Below are 17,238 nucleotides of genomic sequence, written 5' to 3'. Positions count from 1 at the left end.
ATACAGCCAATATACCCAGGCCTCACCGGGTCAGCAGCCTCACCACGTGGTCTTTAGGAAGGTAGCAAACCTTCCTCCACCTAGGCCTGCTGGGACCTTCCACATGGCTCAATCAGATCCATGCTCTCTCCCATGTGACCTACTCTGGTTACCTTATATGGTCCATAGCCACACCCAGCGGGTCACATGGCTATGAACTCATCACAGGTCCTTCAAGCATTCATGCACATATACTTTGTGACACTCTTAAACACACCCCTGGGTGGATTTGTACATGATTGATCCCGCCCATCTCATCAATCATCTGAAGGCTTCTCTGTTATGAATGGGTCACTGAGGAGAATAAAAGAAACCAAGCTAAGCCCAGAAAAGCCAGAGAGTTTGGTAACTATGCAGATTGCAGATCCCTGATCCTACCACACAACTAGCAGCAGCCGTGGAGCGTGCCTACGATAAACCTAGACGCCTCGGCATGGCCGGAGGCCTAAAGCCTAAAGCAAGAAAAGGGAAAACTAACTGCCCCAGAGCAGACCCCAAAGGATTAGACAGCCCCCACATGTATTGACGGTGAAACAAGATGAAAACACCAACACAGGCAGGAAAATAGGCTGAGCAAGTGATGGGGCCCAAACTAACTAGAAAGGAGAGGAAAGGAAACACACTGTCTGCAATCTGCAAAAAACCCTACAAAAATAATGTCCAATACTTCTGATAGCAAAAATAACCCTGAAGTCACTAGACTTCTCCCACTATATCAGCACTCTGAAATATTCTGAGACAGAGCAAAAAGAGGCCATTCTAATGAGGGACAAAAAGCAAATTGGCAAATACAGATAAATAAGAGTGGAAATTCAGCACAGCCCAAACCGGGGCTGGCTGACCACAAATTGAATAGACCATCAAAATCAAGTGTGAACATTAACAGAGAAACATAGCTTGAGCTGACTGGAACAGAGCTGAGAACCAAGACCTGACAAGCAGAAGGAATCACCAGCAACTGAATAGGGCGTCGGCTGTCTTAAATAAAATCTGAGACTCCAGCGGTCCAATCGTCATCCTCATTCTCAGGTGGCAGATCTCCACTGATTAAATCAGCCTCACTACCTTCTGTTACCACCAGAGGGAGTCTGGAAGGAGCTCACAACTGGTGAACCAGAGAATGAACGCACAACACTTCTCCCTGACACCTTGGAATGACAGATCAGCTCTGCTAACCAGCACATAAGCAAGCCTTTATCTCAAGGCCACCCACCTTGAGATGCATAACAATCCTTCAGCATCCTATACCCATTACCACAATGAATATGACTGTAGGCCCGTCCTGGGACACCCACACAGCGCCCCCTAGCGGACACAGTGGTCACTACAACACATTGCTTATCTACAGCATTCTAGAATGCTCTTGATAAGCCCCGGATCTGACCTGAAAGATAAGAAAAACATGTTTTATTATACTCACCCAGGGGCGGTCCTGGTCCGATGGGTGCGCAGGTCCGGCACCTCCCATCTTCATGCGATGTCATTTTCCTTGATTTGTCATGCTACTGCGCAGGTGTACTGATCTGCACTGTTGAGGGCAGAGTAAGAAGAGCCCAAAGGAGGTTACCTTCACTGCTCCTTATTCAGAACCACGTGGCCAGATAGCAGGTTTGCTGGGGGGGAGGCTTTCTGCTCTAGACATACTGGCCCATGTAACTGCTATGGTTAGAGGAACAGGAAGGGGGACTGGACCGGAAGGTGTGCAGGCAGAGGGCATGAAAGCAGAACGTGCCAGGGGGAAAGCTAATAATAATAATATTATTATTATTGTTGTTGTTGTTATTTATTCCGCAGCACTTTACAATTAAGCGGGGACATGTACAGACAATAAATTCAAGTTAAGACAATTCAAACAGTGACATTAGGAGTGAGGTCCCTGCTCGCAAGCTTACAATCTACAGCTTGCAGCACCACACTCCCAGAGAGAGGACTCCCAGTCAGAGCACAGAGGCTGAGAGAAGAGCAATGGTGAGAGCTGTGGTTGAGTATGTGGACTCTGGAGCCTTCATGACCAGAGGAGATTTTGCCCCTGACAGTGCAGAGACAGTGTCTGTGTGTAGCCCTGGTGACTGCAGTGGCAAGCTGCTCCTCCCTGCATGGAGAATTTATCCCCTGTAAATAAACCCTTTAACCATTGGGCTGTCTCTGATCTGTGGTGACATCATCAGTACCTGCACATTATTACAGTCCTGCAGTGCGCAGGTGCTTTGCCTCTGACCTTTACCAGCTCCTGTGCACTACAGTACTTTGCTCTGCCCTCAACAGGGCAGATCAGTACGCCAGCACAAGAGCGCAGCACAAAGCAAGGAGGATAACGACATCGCATGTAGAATGGAGGCGCTGGACCTAGACCTGTGACACCCATCAGACGAGACCGCCCCTGGGTGAGTATAATATAACTTGTTCTTTGTATCTACAGCTTTACAGAATGCTGTAGATAAGCCCCTAAAGGCAGTGGACGCATCTTATAGCGACAAAACAACGTGACAGGTTCCGTTTTTAATAAGAACATTATTTATTCATTGGTATTATTACGTCACAATACCAGGATCTGAGGATCTTCTGTCTCGAGGTCAAGAGCTCTCTGATGCGATGTGGCTGCCTGTCTCGCTGTCTTCCTCTTTTGACACTGCAGTGTTGTGGACAAAATATTGACTGGTTAAGAACAAGTATGGTGTCTATGTACTAACTGAACTATAAACTCTCCCCATAACATGTTAAGCAGACATTGTAGGATTACTATATTGATTTTATTCTATTACTGCCCAGTCTCTGACAAAGGCCTTATTCATATGTCCATGTTTAAACACGTACTTGAAAAAATGGTATCTGTGTCATTGGTGTATGGTCAGTGTCAGATTTTACAATAAGGGTATATGCACACATTGTGGATTTGCCTGGGGATGGCGCATGCTCAGATTCAAATCTAGTCTCCCGAGATCTCGGGGCAAGATCTAAATCTGAGCATGCACCGCCCCAGTGGCCATTATCCTGGAGACCACTGCATCACGCCAGTGGAGCTTCAGGGGCCTCTGGGCTCTGACAAAATGCCAGCGAAGCCCCCTTTGCTACAGAGCCACCACCCTAGCAGAGTGCTGCACAGAGCACCGCTGCCATAATGAGACAATGGGGATACTTGTACTTTCCTGGTGAGGCGCCCCCTCACCTTGTCATCGGGACCACTCCCTCCCCCATCTTCCCACCACCACCATACACAATGACTGCAGATTGCTCCGCACCTGCCCTATAAGAGAACTTCTGGCATACAAGACGACCCCTAGCTTTTAAGATTCAGGGGTTAAAAAATCATCATGTACGCCAGAAAATATTTTATAATGTCCAGGGAGATTTCCAATATATGTCCAGGGACAGACGATCTATAATATATAATGCTCAGGTAGTAGATCTATAATATACAATGTACAGTCCAGGCAAATCTATAATTTATAATGTCCAGCTAAGACCGGAGGCAGAGATGTATTACAACACTACCACCCCACTCACTCTATCTGGGACTGGGAGCAAACATTGCCAGTGCTGCTGCTGCTACGATTCACTGTCTGGGACCATCTGGGAACAAACATTGCCGCTGCTGTGTGCTCCAGCCTCCAGCCAGTAGTAATGGACACCAGAGACACAAGATGGGGAGCTGACAAGCACCTTGACACGTTTCACCACCCTGGGCTTCAGGTGTTGTGGGGGAAAATGCCTCCAGAAACACTGGTGTTCATGATTTCTTATCCACTTTTATAAAAATGAATGAACAAAAGAGAAATCTTAATTGCATCAGTATTTGGGGACCAAACTCTGCCATCACCAGTTCTAGGTACTTGTCGCTTGCACAGTTTTTAAAGGCATTTGTCAGGCAGGTCTTTCCAAACATCTGGGAAAACTACCTGCAGATCTTCAGTGTATGAGGCTTGTGCAAATCCTGTCTCCATATGATCACACAGACTGACATTGAGGTCAAGGATCTGTGGGGCCAAATCACCTCCAAGTTTCCTTGTTCTTTATACTGAAGGCTGTTACTAATGACACTGGATGATTTGGATTTTCTGCTGCAGAATAAACTATGGTTAGATTTACTATTTGCTCTACCATTTAGATGAAATATATTTTTACAATTTAACCTGCAATGTTCTGTGGATTCCTTTTGGTGATAATGGGATATTAGTAGGTATATTGCCTGAAATGGTTAAGCAACAAAACAACTCTATAATATTTTGGTGCAATAATGTAGACTTCCAACCCATTTCAAGGGTCTTCATTGTCAGGGAAGACTCCAACTATCTGGAGGGAGGGAAGCTGTAACTAGCCAAATACTGAGGCTCAGCTGGAAAGGCCCACTTGGGACAGGAAGATGAGTCAGATGTTACAGATGTCTGTGGCTTGAGTCCTCCTCTTCGAATGTTCTGCTTCCATTTACAACCCTGAATGGTCATTATGGGGAGAGTGCAGAGTCTGGAGAAAGGGTGGTCTGCAACTTGATTGAGCTGTGGCCTCCTTGACAACTTAAATTGAGAAAAATGACCCTGCTCTTTGTGTTCCTGACATGTGCTTTTCAGACCATCCCAGGGACAGAGTCCATGAAAGGCATGTAGTCTGCAAGTGGGAGGAGCTGACTTGGCCGCTCGGGTCCGCTAGGTAAGACCACTATTCAGATTGTGGTCCTTTTTAAGATCCCTTGAACAGGGCGGAGTAAAGAAAAGGAGTTTGGTCTGCGTGGATGACCTGTTGCTAGGTCCATAGTGATATTTGTCACATCATGTCATCTAAACTGGCAATTGACATCAACACGTTAAGAATTCTCTGGGTGCAGATGATTCTCCTGAAACATGGTGGTGTACCCTTCTCATGTCATCCTGGAAGCTGAGTGGATCCATGTTTGCCAATGGCATTTCCTGGTCTCCCTTCTGGACTCATGTGATCATTGCAAAAGAATCCCAAAGTAAGCCTATGAAACGTAGACAAGCGTCACAGGTTGCTGGGAGAGCGAGTAGAAAGAAGCAGGTATAATGTAGATTTCTTCAAAAGCTAGATTAAAATGCAACCATATCCTTTTAATTTATTCTATTTCTTATGGATACATTAAACTGAATACTTGTTTCAAATGGCTGAATATTGCACATGTGAACTTGGCATAAAAGGATCATGTGACCAGGTCAATGATGCTTACAGTTTTAAGTAAGATGGCAGAACAAGTCATATATTTGTATGAACTTGTGGACAGACCTCCTTAGTATTGTAGTCTTTTGTGGATTGTCAATTCTCTGCAAAACTTTCAGATTAAAAAATACAGGTTTCATGCAATACTAGCTTGTTAAAGCTGCTTCTGTTTCCATAATCATGGACTTCTCAGAAGGTTCCATCACCAGGATCTGGTTAGAACCATCGTGGCAATATGTCACTCCATGAAGTCTTAGAATTTTCACATTATATCCAAGAGAGCAGTGTGATTTCTGTATGGATGAATATGATTGGCTTTCAGGCTTCTGTCTCAAGACTTAATACAGAACCCAGAAAGCAACACATGATCATACACTCAAGCTGTTCCATAAACTATAAAGAACAAGCCCAGAGGTGATAATGGTAAAATGCCAAACTTGGGATATCCAATCAAGATAATGTACAACAGAAAACATATTGTGAAAAAACGCTGACGTAAGACCTGATATTCTCACTAAAGTAATCTGTTCAGCAAGTTGCAAAAAAGCTCAAGCTATTTGTTCTCCAAATTCTTTTACAAATTCCTTTACCTTAACTGCCAAGTTGATGCCATGGTCCAAGACCTTTACTTTCCAGGGAAAATTGAGATAATTGAAGACAAAACTGGATGACTACAACAGGATCATGGATAGAAGACCTGGCCTTACATGTTTATGGCTTCTCTTAACCTCTCCCAATGAGCAGGTGGATTACAGTCTGGACATTGCTTCTAGTTGATGTATACTCGGTACATTGTCAGTTTCCATTGCTTTAAGCCAATGGAAATATCCAGTCAAAGCAACAAAGACCCCTCCCCATGAACAATTATCTATAGTAGGGCTCAAGATTGAAGAATGTCTTAGTCCTCTGTATTCATGTACAGGATAATGTTACATGGACAACAGATTCCTACAAGTTGGGTCAAAGCAAAGGCACTCAGCTTGATTTTATGACTACCTTTGTCCATTGTCTGGCTTCAGGTCACTGTGCATAAACCCTCTACCATGTAAATAGTCGTGAGCCAAAGATATCTATAATGCACACCTGTTGACTGCATCCTTGGGAATTACAACCTACAGGAAACAGATCAGATGTTACTGTTGGGACAGTGGCTGCTATAGTGAATAAAACTGTTGCTGTGATTGCCATGTGGCAATCACAATAATGTGTATTCTGAGAGCCACTGAGAGATTAATAGGGCAACTACTTATGTCCAGTGATAAGGTATTGGGAGGCCCAACTTCATCATTTTGTCTTTTGGTATTTGCTTTTTGGTGCACAATAGATGGTGCAACCTATAGGTATTTTTATGGAATAATAAAATTGGCCTCATGCATTGGTATTTGTCTCCAGACCACTGACAGAACCAGCTGAATTTGCTAAGAACTAATTACCATACACTGTCAATAGCTATCAACTCACCACTTATTTGGTCAACACCCATTTCTCCCAACCTTTCCAAATTCATATTATCTTTCTGGGAAAAGATGGGCATCTCCTATATCTAAGATCATGGTGATTGGATAACTTTGCTTCTAGATGTGTGGAAACTTTTTACAGCTTATGTTGCCAAAAAACATCTGGATTTGCCAATGACCTACAGATAAACCTCTCTGCTCTATGGTCAGTTAAAATCATTATCACATGTTTATACCTAATTTACCACTTAAACTAACTTGTTTAACTTAAATCTTGGATATGCAGGAGTTTGCATGTTGACTGTGAGTTCCAGAGGGCACCATTAAGAAAGGAGAAGGTGAGCACTGAATGTTTATAAGATCGTCAGGATATCTGTGCTGCAGGGTGAATTTTTATTTATAATGGTGGAAGGGGGCCAAGGGTTAGATCAGATGTCACCAGTGACTAGAGGGAGACATGAACAGGTTGCTTGATTTGTCTAGGTTTTGTGCACTGGATGGATTGGAGTGACTGTGAAATGTCAGCCTCTGTGCTGTACATGGGAGAGGGGGAATGGAGGGGCTGATGTGGAGTATACAGAATGTGTAAAGGGGCAGTAGAGGCAAAAGAAAGCAGCAGCTAAGTGGTGTGCAATTTAACAAGAAGCATATTTGTTTAAATATCTGGCCAGCCTTGCCGGTCTCTTGCCCTATGCACATGCTATGTTTAACCGGCAAGACACTCTGAAAATATTGCACTTAGAAATAAATTTGTGTGCACACATGCGCTCCCGAAGCCAGATCTGAATGTATCAGAAGTTTTCTAGGATGAAAGGACTAATTTGTTTTGAATAATTACTTAATTAGCAAGTGCCCACAGCAGGCATTACTATGTAAGATGCATAAACGCTCATACTTGGCAGCAGAAAAATAACCAAATGAAAACACTGAACATTTTAGAAGGGGATCCCAGGGGTAACGTCTTTCCTAGCAGAGAGTGACATGGTAAGCATGCCGATATGAGGAGACTTTAAAGCTGCAATGCTCCTTGGGGAAATGTGCAAGTTGTCTCTTCAGAGAGTAAGAACAAGAACTCTAGCGCCACCTTTAGGGAGTAGCACATTGACCATTAGGATTGCTCCTTCCTATAGGTGGCACGAGAGTTCTAGCCCCCTTCTGAAGACTTTTAGCAACATTTTAGAAGCAAACGCAGGAGAACATGGTAAATGGCAGATGCCACGCACACAGATCACTGAAAAGCTTCTGGTGTATTTCTAATGTCCACTCGGACCAAGGACAGTTCAAATAACTGCACCCGGTGGCCATTTTCAGGATTTCTAATTCACTGTACACCTTTTCCTCTTTACATTTATTCTTTGCTATTATTTTTACAGTCCCAAGTTCCTCACTGACTGGGTGTGATGCCAAGATGACCGGAGGTAAAAATCACAACAGATCAGAACAAACTTCCATATATTATATGAATCTGTGTAATGGATCACTACAATGAATATGTATGTGCCTCCAGTGGTGCAGGATACATTGGGGAACACTGAGGATAAATCAACACTTGTCCAAATCCTCCCTCACCAAGCTCTTTACAGAAGTCAAAACTGCACAGGTCAATAGGGTTTTCTGTGTTGTCCACATCTCTGAAGGCTAAAGCACAGCATCTGGCATCACCATCGTCTTGAGCTGGCATGTCTGTGGCATCAGAGGTCATCATATACCTTCTAACTGCAAGGATTATACAAGATTTATTACAATTTTATTTGAATCTCCAAATTTTACCCAATAGGAAAAAGAATTAGCCAATTTGGTATCACTACATCTGAATAAGTGCAAAAATGTGGTGTAATCCTTACTTCTGTAGCCTTAGTACTTGTTACTGTAAAAGCTACTGGGTCACCTTCCCAGGGCTGCATGGTACTCTGTACTGGGCCGGTGTCAGGGGAACATGTCACAGCAGCATTGACCCAGACCGTGGCCCTGGGTGCCCATGTCAATGGCGGTATATGAAGTTAGTGACATGGAATAGTTCGTGACACCACCTGTGGTGCTCGGCAATGGAGGTGTTAAGCCGACGCTGCAGACAGATCCACTGGGACAGATGGTGGGAAGCAGCAGTGATGGTATAGCCCTCCACAGGCAGGGCTGATGTCCCAGGGCAGTTTAAAGGATGGTACCCAGATGTAGTGGTGCTGAGCGGCTTGGCGCAAGAATAAATGGAGGACACAGAGGCTTGTAGTTCCAAGACTTAACTCGGTCCGCGGTAAACAAGGATGCCTGCCTCCGGGCCGTGTCCTCCGGGTCAGAGATGCGGCCAACCTCCAGGCCAGATAGAAAGCTCCTCTCCAACACTCTGCCAACATGTACCTTTCCTGAACGACTCCTCTATAGCGCCTTTAAGTGTGGTGATTTCCAGTACTGTGGTACTCTGAAGTTCCTCCTGTCAGATGTTCATAACAAATCTACTCGTATGGCAGACAGCTATAGCCTCTATCGGGGACTCCTTTATCCAGAGTCCTGGCTCTCTATTCAGTTGCTGTTGTGCCCCAAGTCTTAGATGGGAGTAGTGCATTTACAGCCAACTACTCCACTGGTGTCTGCTGCAGAACCATAAGTGTCCATACAACCTTGGGGACTGGGCCCCGGCCTTGCGCTGAGAACCTTTAGGCAGGGTTCCTCTTCCAACCCATGTCTCCTCTCTGTTCTCCTACTCTTTCGTTCCGCACTGATCTTTCTCTTATGGAAGCTTAGGTTGCAACTCTACGTCTTTCTCCTTCTGTTTCTTTCCCGTGCCAGCTGGCTCAGATCACTGAGGCAGCTGCAGCACTCCTTCCTCCATCCCTTCTTCCAGGGATCCCCACTCCTCCCGATTGGCTTCCTTCCTTGCTGACCCTCTGTCAGACTGAACCTTTAAACCTACACTTTCCCACTCTTTTATGCATCTTAACTCCACCCACCTCCCAGCACATCCAGTGTTACATGCAGGGAACCACCAGAGGTGCCCTGCTACTCTCTAAGCACTGAGCAGCAATGTGGTTGTGCATAACTACCCTGTTGTGTGAGTTGGACTGTGGAAAGGAGTTCCCACCTTACCTGGATGGTGGGGCACTACACCTTAGGAGAAGGTGCAGTACCTCTGTGGCGACTGAGCCTCAGGGGCGCCACACTACAGCTACTGGTTATCTGGAAGTTCCATGTTTTTACCCAATCTTCATCTCCTTCTGTAATGGAAAGTAATGAAGAATCCAAAATTTTCCCAAAATTGTGTCCTTAACCACATCTGTTTTGGGTGTTGCAACTTTCCCTTTTGTGATCACATTATTTGTAATATCACGTGGCCACACAGATTCCTCTTAATCTCTTATTTCTATATTCCAGTAAAACACATCTGTAGGACTGCATTCCCATGTGCCTGTCTTATTAGTGTGTATGTAATCTCTTGTAACTGAGTGAACTTAGTCTTGGGTCCTGTGGTAGCATGTAATATTATGTCAGTGTCGTGAATGAAGTGTAGCTCAATACAGTATTTTATACCATAACCATGCAAATGTTTCCAGTAATATCTGCTGAATTGTCTGGTATGTCTTCATCTATTAGGTATTGTAGACTAGATCCTCTTGGACTTTGTGAATGTAGAGTTTTTGACAAGGTTCATTCACTTCACTAGTATTTATTCCATGATGTAAAAGATCTTCTGCATAGATCAGTTGAAATAGTATAGAGCAACAGAAATATGATTCTCATCAAATAGCTTTTCCTGAGAAATGTCTTCTCCTGTAGGATTGGTGTTGAATCAAATCCATCAAAGACAGGATGTGTCATATTCCAGCTCTTATTGGAATCCATTTCTTCCAAAAATAGATGCAGTATCATTCTGCAATATACAACTTGCATTGATCAACATGTACCCACACTTTATTGTCTGTGGGTAATTTAAACCACATTAGATGCTTGTTGATCAAGAATCATAACTTGTCCCATGGTTTCAATAATCTCAAAGGGACCTTCCCAGCTACTTTCCCAAGGTCCATTCTTCCTGACAGTTTAATCCTCACTAGAGCCCCTTTCTTGAACGGATTCATATGGTGTCTCCATTCTCTGCGTTCTTGATGCAGCATGTGGAAGTGGCTTTCAAGCTTTCCTGCAACTACTGCAACCATTTGGGCCTTGCAACAGCATCTGTTTGAGGTGTGGACAAAAATGTTTCATGTGGAAAAATTGCATTTTTCTTCCTGTCATTAGTTTGAAAGGAGGATAATGAGTTGTGGAAGAAGTCGTTCCTCACACTCATCAACCCAAGTATCTCCTTTGTCCAAGAAAATCTTAGCAATTCTGGATGTTATTGTTCTTTTCATCGTTTCCACAATACCAGCGGACAGTGGATGGTAAGGTACATTAAACTGTTGTACCCCTAGAATAGTACAAACTGCTTGCATGACTTTTCCTGTAAAGTGACTTCCTCAATAAGAGGTGATCATTCTTGGGATCTACCAAGTACGAAAGACATGATTAAATAATGCACTAGCTGTAGACAAAGCCTAATCTTTCCTGACAGGTAAAATACAACCCATTTAGAAATAACATCTACTACAACCAATGCATACCTGAGACCATTTTTACCTGATGGTAACAGATCAATCTGTAACATGGACCATGGATCATCTGCAGGTGCAATTTGGAGTAGTGGAGGTTTGTCCTTTTGGTCTTGGATTCATTTGAGCACAAATGAGACATGATTGAACAATACTTTATATAGTCTCTTCCATCTTTTTCCAGTAAAAATTCTGAGAATGCCTAACCTTTTCTTTTGGCCTAAAAGACCCAAACTTTCATGATTATATCTTGTGAACTCAACCTGTAGATGTTTTGGTACCACAGGACAGAACTCCCCATATAAGTCATGACACAAAACCCCGTTTAAACTAACAAAAGGGAGGATATGGATCCACTTGGGAAGCAACAAGAGATGTCTTTTTCTTCTGCAAAAGGGATATGTGGGTCTGTTCTTGAACTGCTGAAACCTCGAGAGGTTAATGTTGAAACACTTTTCTTGTCACGGCTGCCTCTTTGGCTAGAATATCTGCAGTTGCATTTCCAACAGATAATTCATCATATTTTTTATGGGCAGCGACTTTGACAATAGAATGAAAAACAAAAAATGGTTTTGCTATTATCTCAAATTGTTTACAGCGTGTCACTGTGTGCAAGAGTCTTATTAAATTGTACAAAGCCTTTTCCCAAACTGGCAAATCGGTCCGTGGGTGATGGTGACACAGTGCCGACATATTCCGCAGCACTTTACATTTTAGAGGGGGCTTGTACAGACAATATACACTACTGCATAACAATAGACACAGAGCAAAACAGATACCAAGAGGAATGAAGGCCCTGCATCATTCTGAAGACCATTATCTATGTATTGGAGGCTTCACATTATCTGACCTTGTATCTAGTTCAGATTCGCTCACAATTAGGAGCCATCTATTATCAATCATCTTGGTGACAGACAACTTCCACCCAGAACAGATCAGCTGCAGCTTCTAGAATAACATGGTGATCTGAGAGACGTCTCTTCCTGCCATTGGCCTCACATCAGCTCCTCAGTGCTGCTCCTATGTGGTCACTGGTTATTGTGAGGCTCATTAGTATAATCCAACATTTCCCCTCACCTCAGGTGTCTCCTTCTCCCTGGAAGCCAAAAATTTCCTTCTGCATTAGGCTGTTCACCCCTATTCTGAGGATGGAAAAAACCTTATCCCTGAATTATGCAAATGTTGATTAAGTAAATTTGTGGGATAATTGCTTGTTTAAAAGAAAAAAGTTTGTTAGAATTTATTACTTTTTAATTAATTTCAGTTCAGTGATCTGATCAGCTTTCACCAGTGGAGATATCTGGCAGTAAGGCTAAGTGCACATGGTGATTATCTTCCTGCGGATTTTTCCGTGCAGATTTTAAAAAAAATCCACAGGTCAAATGACCGGCATCTTTCCTGCTGAGTTCATCCTTTTTTATTGCGGTTTTCCAGCGGCTTTTGTGAGGATTTGGAGAATGGAGCAGGTGGAAAACTGCACAAAAGTGACATGCTGCATTTTTTTTCGACCGCACAAAATCCACGTGGAAAAAACCGCAGCGTGTGCACAGTTTTTTTTTTTTTTTTAATTACCACCCACCTTTCGTGTCTCCTTTTTCCCTCATAGACTGTAAGCTTGCGAGCAGGGCCCTCATTCCTCTTGGTATCTGTTATAAACTCTGTGACTATTATGCTGTAATGTCTATCGTCTGTACAAGTCCCCTCTGAAATGTAAAGTGCTGCGGAATATGTCGGCGCTATAGAAATAAAATTTTATTATATTTTTCATTGATTTAGGCCATGTGCACACGATGCATTTTACCTGCAGATCCGCAGCAGATTTTACCGCGCAGAAGCGCTGCAGATCCGCGAAGTGATTACAGTACAATGTAAATCAATAAAAAAAAACACTGTGCACACTGTTTTTTTTTTGTTTTTTTTTTTTTTTTTTTTTTTTTCCCGCGCGGTTTTTGTGCGGTCCAAAAAATGCAGCATGTCACTACTCTTGTGTGGTTTTCCACCTGCTCCATTTTCAAAATCCGCAGTGGAAAAGCACAAAAGCCACAATAAAAAAGGAAGAAATCCGCAGGAAAAATGCAGGTCATTTGACCTGCGGATTTCTCAAAAATCCGTAAGAAGAAAATCACCGTGTGCACTTAGCCTTACATTGTACTGTAAATCACTTTGCGGATCTGCAGTGTTTCTGTGCGGTAAAATCCACTGCGGATCTGCTGGAAAAATGCATCGTGTGCACATGGCCTAAGTGTTCCATTGTTCTGCAGTGCTCCCAGTGGAAAGATTTAGTATTGCAGTATTCAGTGACATGTCATGGATGTCCATAATGGTTGTAATTCCAAGCAGTCTTAGAAAATTTCCACTTCTGATGCAAGATTGTGTGATGCTTTATGCATGGATTAATCAGGACCATAGACTTCTGTCTCAAGATTCAGGTTCTGTTTTTATCATAAATTAAAGCTGTTGGCTGTCCTGCATCTATTACCAATTCTTCATCAACTGCCAAGTTAAGGCTCATTCACACGTCAGTGTTTGGTCAGTATTTTGCATCAGTGTTTGTATGCCACAGCCAGGAATGGAACTTACCGAGAAAAAAATATAATTGAAAGACTGACTCCAGTTCCTTATTTTGGAGACATTCCTGGTTTTGGCATACAAATACTGATGTGTGAAAGAGGCCTTAGTCTGAGATGACAAGTTGGCATATAATCTAGCAAAAAATGGCACTCAGGTTGGTATTATGGTGACAATTTATTCCAGGAGTCGTACACAGTAGTAAAGGTTTTGGTCAGACAAGTGACCTTCAGTGTTATAGATTAACATAGATGATCATGGACACACATGAGTTGAGACTGGGCAAGAAGCTGCATGAAGGTAAAACTTACTAGCTGTATGAGCTCCTGAATTACCCTGGCTTTGTCCTCATGCAGTCCAAGGACCAGATCACAGCGGGCAATGCAGCCAGGAAAGACCACATTGAGAGGAAAGCCTCCATATCCAACAAGACCACCAGCTGCATATTCAAACTGCTACAAGAATCTGGTATCAGGACAGCATTTGTGACTAAGTGCTGTGCAACTGGTTGATTGCCACTCTGTGAGATGATCCCTATAGAGTGGGTGTGCAGTAGAATAGCCACCAGTTCATTCCTGAATAGAAATCCTGGGGGTACCAGAAGGATATAAATTTTATCCTCCTAAAGTATAGCTGTTGTGAACTCATTTTATGGTTTACCTCTGGCTTCTGGTGAGGGTGGTGGAGCAGGCTGTGTTGACAGAGGAGTCGTGAGTTCTCCATCCGGGCTCCCTCTAGTAGTGACAGTAGGTAATGAAGCTGATCTAAGTGGCAGGTCTCTGCCATCTGAGGACGACTGTGAGTGGACATCAGGAGTCTGACTGGATTTAAGTCAGCAGACTCTTTAATTTTGTGCTGGTGGTTTTTTTTTTTTTTTTTTTTTTTTTTTTTTTTTCTCCTGTCCTGAGGTTCTGGTTTCCTGTTCTGTTCCTGCCTTCTCAAGCTAAGTGTGCTCTGCTGTTTTTTCACATGAGATTTGGTTTGGTTTACTCAGGTTTTTGTGGTCAGCCAGCCCCTGCTGGGGCTGTACTAAATTTCCATTCTGATGTCTGTTTATGCCTGTTTGCTTTTTGTCCCTGATCAGATTGGTCTCTTTTTGCTCTGTCTTCAGAACATACCAGAGTGATGATATAGGGAATTGAAGTCTAGCGACTTCAGGGTTTTTGCTACCAGAAAGTGTTGGACATTTTTTGGCAGGGTTTTGTGTGTGATTGCAGACAGCATCTTTCCTTTCCTATCCTTTCAAGTTAGTGTGGGCCCCATTGTTTGCTTAGCCTATTTTTCTATCTGTTTTCATCTTGTCTCACTGACAATACATGTTTGGTGGCTGTCTATTGCTTTGGGGTCTGCTCTGGGGCAGTTTAGATTTCCCCTTTTCTTGTTTTAGGCTTATTTAGCTCTCCGGCTGTGAAGAGACGTCTAGGATCATCTTGGGTACGCTCCACGGCTACTGCTAGTTGTGTGGATGGGATCAGGGGTCTGCAATCCTCTTAGTTACCAACCTCTCTGGTTTTCTGTGGCTTAGCTTGTTTTTTTTTTTTTTCCTCCTCGGTGACTCATTCATAACATATAGCTGTCTTTCAAGGATGATGCCAATAATGACTCTCAATTGTCTGAAGATCAGCTGACTGCAACTAAACTGTGCTGGCCTTGTGATTGGCCAGTCAGAGGTGGACATCATGAACCATTACACAGTGGCCATCTTTGAAATTCTGGAAAAAACATGGTCAGCACAAGACTGCTCCCAAGTGAATATGAAGATTGAGTTTGGTGTGGATGTGACCAAGAAAGAAATGGTCTTTGCTGATGTGATTGATAATGACTCATGGCATCTACGTCCCTCAGATGAACAGACTTACCACAAAAAGTAAAAAGAAACTGATTGGGTTGCAGACAAAGTGGAGTTACTGGTGACCTAGTCATAGGCAAGAATGGATTGTTGATGGGGTAAATTTCTGACCTAGTCCACTGTGAAAAGATTAAGCAATCTGTGCTAATTATGGCATCCCATGTGAACTGAGGGAGATGTCTGATCACAAAGGACCTGATGAGACTGCCTGTTTGTGTTGGTCTCTCCAGGCATGTGATGTGACTGTCACACAGCCGCAAGACATGCAGCTGCAGAGCCTAACCGCTGATAAATGGGAGCGCTCCAGGTTTCCGATGCAGCTATTTGGAAACTGCTAATGGTATTCGGATAAGCCCTAGTGATGGGCGAGCACTAAAAAGCTCAGGTGCTCATTGGTTGGGTCCAGCAAATTGGAATACCCAATAAACCCGTATAATGAGCTCAATGTAAGTTTATGGGAAAATTAAGCACTTGTGCTATGACCTCCCACCCCCAACCCCCCTCGGGTGATTTTGGGGCCTAAAAATCTGAAATCATTTAGGAACAGTGTTCAACTTACATGGTAACATCATGGGCAATACCCCTGGAAGCATTTCAGACTCCCAGGTCACAGTTATGAACAATGTTGTCAGTCCTATGCCATTTTTACAGGCACACAATAAAACATACAAAAATGAAACTGAAATGGATGTTCCTGGGAAATGTGTTAAGGAACATCCTTTTCATGGTAATTTGTATGTAAGACAAAATAAATAACCCAAAACAAAAATGTTCTTCCACCACTTGGTTTATGTTCACACTTAGTGTTTTGGATGTTTTTTCAAATTTAGCATTGCTTTCAACCAAGACAAATGCATTCACTTGGGAAATGTCACTTGAGGAAGTGGAGACAAAAGGGAGATGGTAGAAAATGCTTCTTGTGTATGGTGCAGCCATTAGTTGAAGGTGGGAGGTGTTCCCATAGTGCTGCATGAAGTATAATTCATAATTCCGAATTCTGTTCTGTGCTCACCTCCATTTGTCTTGGCAGTACTGTGCGGCGGTTTGGCTGATTTGCACATGGTTAGTGATGGGAAGGGCTCTTTTACTCTAATTGGGTACTGTTCAAGAAGCTTCTTGAATCATCTTTATCAAGTTGCTCTCCTGGATTGATTCCTTCTGCCACTTCATCTTCTTGGTCTTCTTTCTTCTGTCCACTTTATCTTTTTAATTGCTGTAGATCTGTGGAACTAGACAGACAAGTTTAGTTAACTTGCACTCTCAATGGTAGTGATAAACTAATTGACCAAACATCTTCCATAATGCATCATTGCTTAACTCCACTTCAATAAAGATGGGTGGCAGGGCTGCCTATGGCTGGAGGTGAGACTTACCTTGAGCTTTCTCCTCTTTCACCCAATATTGTTGTTGTTCAACTTCAGATGGGAAATTCCTTCTTGCTGATGGGTATGGTTGATGTAAGTTTCAGCAAGTTCTCAAGCTTCAAAGGTTTTCTTGTGCCGTTTGGTAAAATAGCTCTTGCCTCTTTTGCACTCACCAAAGGTTGATGAAATCTAGAGAGAAAATACGTTGGTGCTAG

The 17,238-nt window shown here is 43.1% G+C and overlaps 1 long non-coding RNA gene and 1 pseudogene across 1 annotated transcript in view; both read left to right on the top strand.

Moving 5' to 3' along the window:
• The window catches only part of LOC141055990 (uncharacterized), a 303,731-nt gene that overhangs the window by 51,281 nt on the left and 235,212 nt on the right, over positions 1–17,238 (top strand). The gene's annotated exons all lie outside the window — the stretch shown is intronic.
• On the top strand, positions 8,342–15,997 carry LOC141056000 (bifunctional phosphoribosylaminoimidazole carboxylase/phosphoribosylaminoimidazole succinocarboxamide synthetase-like; annotated as a pseudogene).

This window comes from Dendrobates tinctorius, unplaced genomic scaffold (genome assembly GCF_039654945.1).
Source record: "Dendrobates tinctorius isolate UK_male_01 unplaced genomic scaffold, ASM3965494v1 ptg000193l, whole genome shotgun sequence".
In the NCBI taxonomy this organism is placed as follows: Eukaryota; Metazoa; Chordata; class Amphibia; order Anura; family Dendrobatidae; genus Dendrobates; species Dendrobates tinctorius.
The sequence above is the reverse complement of the archived record's forward strand: the minus strand, read 5'-3'. Positions and strand labels throughout refer to the sequence as shown.